A 7966-nucleotide genomic window follows, 5' to 3' on the forward strand; every position below is an offset into this window, starting at 1 on the left:
AAATAACCCTATGTCGTATTATCATATCACCTTTATGGATAATCTTATACTCTTTGTAACGAGCATCGTGTTATAAAGGACAAATTTTTGTTGTCACACAAACTGTCGAAAAGTAAGAGGAAACCCTTTAGGTGGCACTTATATAGAGGGATATTTACATGTGGTAGAGAGGCTCCTCCTGTGACGTATGAAACGCAAGCATATTACTTTTTCAAGTACTTCGTGTTGATGATATGCATAGGGTGGACACCATTTGCATTAGTAAGTAGGTAAGCTCCCCATTCATAGACTTTCTCTACGATAAAGGGGCCTTCCCAAATAGGCTCAAACTTACCATTTCTGCGACAATGTGAAATGATAGGCCTATGAAGGACAAAAACTAAGGTTCCAACCCAAAAAGTATGGGGTCAAACAAGGCAATTATGTGACTGGGCCAAACAGTCCTAGTATAGCTTGAGATTCTAATGAACTTATAGAAGAAGCTCTTCTAAACCATTAAGCTCTTCTAACTGTAGTCGGGCATTATCCTTATAAGAAAGATTGTGACTAACTTCTACACGCAACGAGGGGAGCTCGACCTCAAGTGAGAGGACTGTTTCAACCTTGAAGACTAAAGAATATGGGCCAGACTAAGTAAGAGTACAATATATAGTCCTATAAGCCCATAATACCTTGAGTAACTTATCATGCCACTTTCAATTATTTTCCATAAGAATTTTTATTATCAATTGCACGAGAGTTTTATTAAATGCCTCTGCCAAACCATTAATTTTAGGGTAGTAAATCGAAGAGTATCACCAGTTGATGTTATATTGGCGTGTAAATCTAGCAATCTTGGTTATTCTAAATGATGGGTTGTTATAAAAAATTATACGGCGTGGAACACCAAAGCGATAAATAATGTGATTGAAAAAAATAAACCACGTCATCTAATTTGACTTTCTTAAGTTATATAACTTTCTTCCACTTAGAGAAGTAATCAGTGGTAGCTAAAATAAGCCTATGACCCTTAGAGGAAGGAGGGTCAATAGGACCCATTAGATCCGTGCCCTAACCTTTAATTGGCCAAGATGACATAGTATAGTATAGTGGATTAGGAGGTTGGTTAATCATTATGCCATGAATCTGGCACTGGTGACACTTTCTAGCATGCTTCATATAATCATAGATCATGGTCAACCAATAATAATCAAGGCATTTAATTATACCCTTCATCTTTGGTTTTGACTGATGAGCACTATAAATCCCTTTGTATATTTCATTCATGACCTTATGAGCCTCCTTGGTTTTAAGGAAACACAATCACATTTGGTAAAAAAAGAATCGATATAAGGTATTATTCACATAAATAAATAATATTGCTCTCTTCCTAATTTGAGTAGTGAGAGATAGATCATCAGGGAGCCGACCATATTTAAAATACTCAAAAAAGGGGGCTGTCCAGTCTAAATCTTTCTCAATAGTAAGGATTGTAAGGGTTTGATCAGGAGAGGACAATTCTGTGGGGCACATGGCTTGACTATACTAGACAATAATATATACTAGGTTTCTAGTTGGGTCAACAAATTTCTTAGCTAGCTTGGCTAATACATATGTTGTATCATTTGTCGATCGAGAGATTTTAGCCAAGGTCACTTCAAGAATCAAACAAAAGAGCTCCATTACCTTGTTGTGATAGGCCAAGAGCTCAAGCTTAAGCACTTTGAAGACTCCCACTACTTGATTGATGATTAGTTAGGAGTCTCCAAAGATCTTCACCTGTATAATTTTCATATGAATGGCCAACTCAAGTCTCAAAATCAGAGCTTCATACTAAACTTTATTATTATTACAAGGTTCTAAAAGACTATAGGAATACCGAAGGGTGTGGCCTTCAAGGTATATTAAAATAAAACCCAAACCTACACTAACTAGGGGAGCTTCATTTGGATAAAAATATTTAATGGATGATGCACCATCAAAGTAGAACTCCCAAGTAAGGGACTGCTGTTCATCTACACTCATAATTAGTTCATCAGGTAAATCATTATTAAGTGGGCAATCCGTAGGGATCGGGTGAGCAACAAGAATGTCAGTTAGAGTTTATCCTTCTATGGCCCACTAAGGGACAAAAGTAATATCGAATTGTAGTAGGATCATAGACTAAAATGATAAATAACTTGAGAGAGTCAAACGGGTCATCAAATACTATAAGGGGTTGACTTGAGAAATCAAGTTAACCTTGTGTGAAAGCACATAATGTCTAAGCTTCTTCACCGTAAAGATTAAAGATAAATAATGCTTTTCCATCGCTGGGTATTCTATCTCTACAGGTATCAACCATCTACTAAGGTAGTACAAGGAATTTTTCTTGCATTTCTCATTTTATTAAGTCAAAAGTGCATCCATGGACTCATCTAGGGCCATAGTGTAGAGAATTAACAGCCTTCTTGGGATGGGTGAAGCTAAAATAGGAAGGTTCATCAGGTTGCGCTTTATATACTCAAATGCCTCCTGACTACATTCATCCTAATAAAAATAAGCATCCTTATTCATGAGGGTAGCGAAGGGATGACATCTTGTAGAAATATTATAGATAAATCTCTACAACAAAGCAAGTTTACCTTAAAAAGATCTCAAATGGCTAAGGCTCTTAGGAGGTTTCAAGTCCACTATGACCTTGATCATGGAGGGATCAATATTAATGCTATGGTAACAAATTATATACCCTAGAAACTTTCCTACACTAACACAAAATGTGCATTTCAAAAGATTCATCTTTAAATCATACTTGCACAGGCATTCAAAAATGATTCACCGATCTCAAAGGTGATCCCCACGGACCATGCTTTTAACCACCAAATCATCCACATAGCATTCAACTTACTCATGTATCATCTCTTCGAATATAACAGTCATGACACACTGATAGGTGGCCTCAAAATTCTTGAGACTGAAGGGTATCACCTTGTAACAAAACACTCCTATGGGTGTTCGAAATATAGCGAGCTTCTCATCTTGAGGGGGAATCTTTATCTGATTATAACCATATAAATCACCCATGAAGGAGAATATGCTATGGGATGAAGTGATATCCACCATAAGGTCGAGGATAGGAAGAGGGAAATCATCTTTAGGGTATGCCTTATTCAAATCAAGGAAGTTAATATAGACACAAATTAGTTTGCTCTTTTTCCAGACTGGAATAATGTTGGCGAGCCAAGTAGGATTCTTCTCTTCAAGAAATGAATCCAACTTTTACAAGCTTCTTAGTTTTAGTGATCACCTGTTGTTCAATCTCCAACCTTATCCTATGAGGTGACTGTTTAACAGGGACTGCATCAGGCTTAATAGACAACTTGTGGATTGCTACTTCTAGATTTAAACTAGACATCTAAGTATAATTTTAGGCAAAATAGACTTTAAATTTTGATAGTAATTTGATGTATTCTTGAGTCTCTGAGTTAGATAATAAGAAATTATAAAAAATATGACTAGGGTCTGATTCGGTGCCCAAGTTAATCTCACACAGTTTATCTATGGTAAAAGTGATGCCATCTTTGAACTCATGTGGAGCATCAAGGAATCTATCCAACATCACCCTAGTTTTTTTCATCGATAAAGGAAATAACTGAATATGAATGAGAGATAGCATAAATATTGGCATGAGTAAACTGATCCTTCTCCATATAACGTAAGCCTTGTTGGGTTCACCAAATTCGAGCTTGTTGTAGAGCTCATTCATCAGACTAAATTGAATGAATGGCACCCCACTCAACATAGCCTTCCATAAAAGGGGAAAAGTAATGAGGGGCATGTGTGACCTCATTCTTCATACCCGTCTCCATAGGAGCCTGACTTTTAGGACCTAGTGGGAAATTTATGCTATATGATAAAGAGGCTCACTCACTAGATTATGGTGGCACAAATAATTTGCATAGTGTAGGCACATAGTGAGTATTAGTCTGTAGTGAAACACCAATGCTAGGGTAAGGAGTAACAATAGCTCTTTGATGAGACTCCTTGACTCTTATTCTATACATCAGATAGGAAATAGATTGTTTACTAATAGTCTGATATCAAAAGTCTACTTCCTTGTTTGAGCTATTATAAATAACTAAGCCACCCTTATGTATCATGTAACTATGAAAGGTAGGGAGTGAACCATAATAAGTGAAACTCTAGACTAGTGAGGGAATTGAACGAAGAGGAATATCAATCATCTCATCATCCAAAGAGTTGGACTCTATAGTCAAAGGAGAAGTATAAAGATGCGAGGGAGGAGGAATTCGAGTGTCAAAATTTCTTGCGGCGCGAGCCGACTCTCTACCTCTACCTCTATCTCACCCTCCCCTACCTCTAGTAGGGGGAACATCATGTCTAACTATAAACTGGAAAAGATATTTAATAGGATATGCAGCAGAAACACCTACCTCAATACCAACCTGTGATGGACCCTATACTAGTGGTTGTATAGGACCCTATATAGGTGACTACATAGGATCCTATACAATACTAGCAGGTATTACTGGTGATTGGGTAGGGGGAGGTCTACGAGTCTTTCAAGGTATATAATGATCAACATCATCATAAATAGAGACTTCGTATATGATAAAAGATTGAGTATCCCTAGGAATGGAATACTTCACATCATTCCTCATACACTTCATGCATTAGTGCAAAGTAGAGGGCACCATTTCATATTCATGAATTTAAGGCCTTACTAAGAGAGCCTTGTATAAGGTATCAGCTTCTATAACATGAAACTTTGCCTTGGTTAGAAAACCTCCTAACGTCAAAGGCAGGGTGATATACTCCAGAGCACGCTGGCCTTGGTCATTGAAGCCTTTTAACATAATTTTATCATAAGTAAGCCTCAAATGACCAATGGAGAGGCTCTTTAAAGTTTCATAGTGAGGCCCTCTGATTAATGAGGACCCTGTTCAACTCATAACCATTAACTTTAGTGGTGATATATAAGGGATGATTTTATTCAGAAGTCTCTAAAAGATGATCTCAATCTAAAAAGGTAATAAATGATATCTCTCTTAAATAGTATACGTCCCCAATAGATTCAAAAGCACAGATGGCTTAATAAGATTCTAGCTCCAACAATGCTTTCACCAGAGTCTCTCCCAAGTCGGAAGATATCATCAAAGCATCATAAATACTGAGGAGTGAAGGAATCTTCCTTAGATGAGCCAACACATTATAATCAACCTCTAGTTGGGGCCTTTCATTTCTCCCTAAACTGCTCTTGGGAAGAAAGGATAGGATCATCCTACTGGATAATAATATTTTTATCTTTTTCTTTAGCATTCTTAGCCATCCTAAGTGGAAGGACTTTCCCTGAATGCAAGTTAACTTCTTGTATTTAATCAACCTCAATAGAATATTTATTTGGCTTAGTAGTGATGGCTTCTGTTGGTTCTAAGGAAAGTGAGTAGAGTGGCTTCTCGAACTCATCTCTTTAATCCATGTAACAACTATCCTCTAGAATGGTAAACATAGGATATTCATCACACTTAGACTCATCATCACATGAAAGATCATTAACATTATAAGAAATATGCAATACATGAGAATAAAGAGTGCTAGAAGAAGTAGAGCTAGAAGGAACACAAGACCAAAAGTAGCTAGAATCATCTTTTTTATTATTTTAATATCAATCAAAGGGAGAATGAAATCTTTTAGCATAAATGTTAGAAGGGGTAATGTCTCCCCCTATGAAGTGTTATAACTCGAGCTTATGAGTTTATGTTTTTGATGATAACAAATATTATGGCTCAATTTCTTTTGACTACTTGTATTTGTAATATATGTTTGTTTGTGTGTATACTAATATTTCTAGAATACCATGCAAAGAATTAGAGCTCAAGATTGGGTTGAATAATGTTATGCTGTAAAGGGTCTATAATATTCATTGATGTAATTTCTTGAGTCAAGTCTTGTAAGGGTGTATGCTTGCTTGGTGACCATACACACACATACACTCAAGAGAGTGAGATCTAGTCAAATCTAGAAGATCAAGTTTTGAACTAATCGTACTGGATGATTTTGGATCGTCAGGGACGATCCTTTATAATCTTGGAAAATAGCCGCCAATGCTAATTTAGGCAACATTTTAAGATTTATTTTTTATTCTAATCATTCCTGATGATCTTGATCATCTAGGACGATCAATACAAATCATGCCTAAATTGATCCTATGATTAGGGGATTAATTATGATTAAATTTTTTAATCTTATCATTCGGACGATCTATATATCATACAAGATGATGTTTGCCGACATACTTAATTTTCCTAAATTTCTTAAGTCAAAATACCATAATTTTTCTTCTAATCATCCTGGAAGATCCATAATATCATCCTGGATGATTTGTACAATTTTGTACTAATCGTCCTGGACTATCCTAATATCTTTCGAGACTATCAGGTTAAATTTTGCACATCGTACTGGACGATCTTGCGATCGGCCAGGATGATGCTGGGTGCCAAAATTAAGTTTTTTAGGGTTTTTGAAGCCCTCTATAAGTGCATCATACAATATGATCCTGCGATCATCGTGGACGATATTTGACGTTAAAATTGAGTTTTTAGGATTTTTAGAAGCCCTTTTTTTAAGCATATCGTACAGGATGATCCGACAATTGTCCTGAGCAATAATGTCAGTTTGGTGCATTTAAGAGCCTTTTTGGAGCTCTTCTTTTAAGCTTTGTCAAGGCACTTTATATGTGTCTTTGGCAGCCATTGAAGCTTCGTTCTTCTGGAGGAAACTTAAAGAGAGAGCTTGAAAGGGAGAGAAGAAAGGCTGGAGTTTGAGAGAGGGAATATCCTTTGAGGGGGTTTCAAGGGAGTGTGGAGGGGGTTCCACACGGTTGCTCTGGCAAGCTTGCACCTTAGTACTATCAGATTCAAGGCTCATCTTAAGGGAAGTTTTGGGAAGAAGAAGATCTCTTTTGTGTCAAAAGGCCCGGCTACTCCGCCACACCAAGGAAGGTGGAATTGATTTTATAACGGCTTCTCTGCCTATCTGTGAGGGCTAAAGGAGAGACACTGAGTTTAGTACAATACTCGGAAGGTGCCTCCGAGGAGTGGACGTAGGTCAAGGTTTGACCGAACCACTATAAATTTGGTGTATTCTTTCCTTTATTATTTCTGCATTTATTTTCAGCACTTTGATTTCTATGGTGAACCTTGGTTTTTTTTTTAAGATTGTGTTTTGATTGTGAAAGATTTTTTAAAATACCAATTCACCCCCTCTTAGTTTTCCTTGGGACTAGTTTATAAGGGCTTAACATTCCTAACGAGCTTTCAAGTGCCTTCAGTGCACTTTCATGAAGCTACAATAATCTTTTCTCTTTCATACATTTTCTTATTATATGATGAAGAAAAAGAAATTTGCTAAGTATGCACTATAATAGAAGAAGAAAAATGAGTTAGAGAAGTAACTAAGCTAGCAACTGTCAACTTAGCCTGGAAAAACCTCCTCTCAACTACCTCTAAACTCTAAATTGTCTGTCTAATCATATTTTTATCTTTCGAGAGAGTGCTAGCTATCACTCTCCTTCAGAACCTTTAGGTGATCTACTACCACTACTCTAACCATCACTCTAACTATCATTATGTATGGAACCTAAAACCATCTGAACAATCTGAGTGGCCTTACCCTGGGCCTGCTCCAAATTGTTATCCTATATGTTAATCTTTCCACTAGCATTGAGTCTATCAAATATATCCTTGAACACATAATAGTCTTTGATGACATGCCCAATATGTTAATGGAATGAATAATAGAGTGGATGATCTGTCTGCTCCTCTTCTTGCACCCTATTGTTCATCGAGAATGTCAAAATATTCTTTTTTATATAAAATTTAAATATCTTATTTACACTCTCCCTCTTAAAGGGGTATTCCTTGCTGCTGTGGTGTTAATCTAGTCACAGGCTTCTTGCCCTTATCTTATGGCTCATAAGTAATGTATA

This window comes from Dendrobium catenatum, unplaced genomic scaffold, assembly GCF_001605985.2.
Source record: "Dendrobium catenatum unplaced genomic scaffold, ASM160598v2 fragScaff_scaffold_1680, whole genome shotgun sequence".
Lineage (NCBI taxonomy): Eukaryota > Viridiplantae > Streptophyta > Magnoliopsida > Asparagales > Orchidaceae > Dendrobium > Dendrobium catenatum.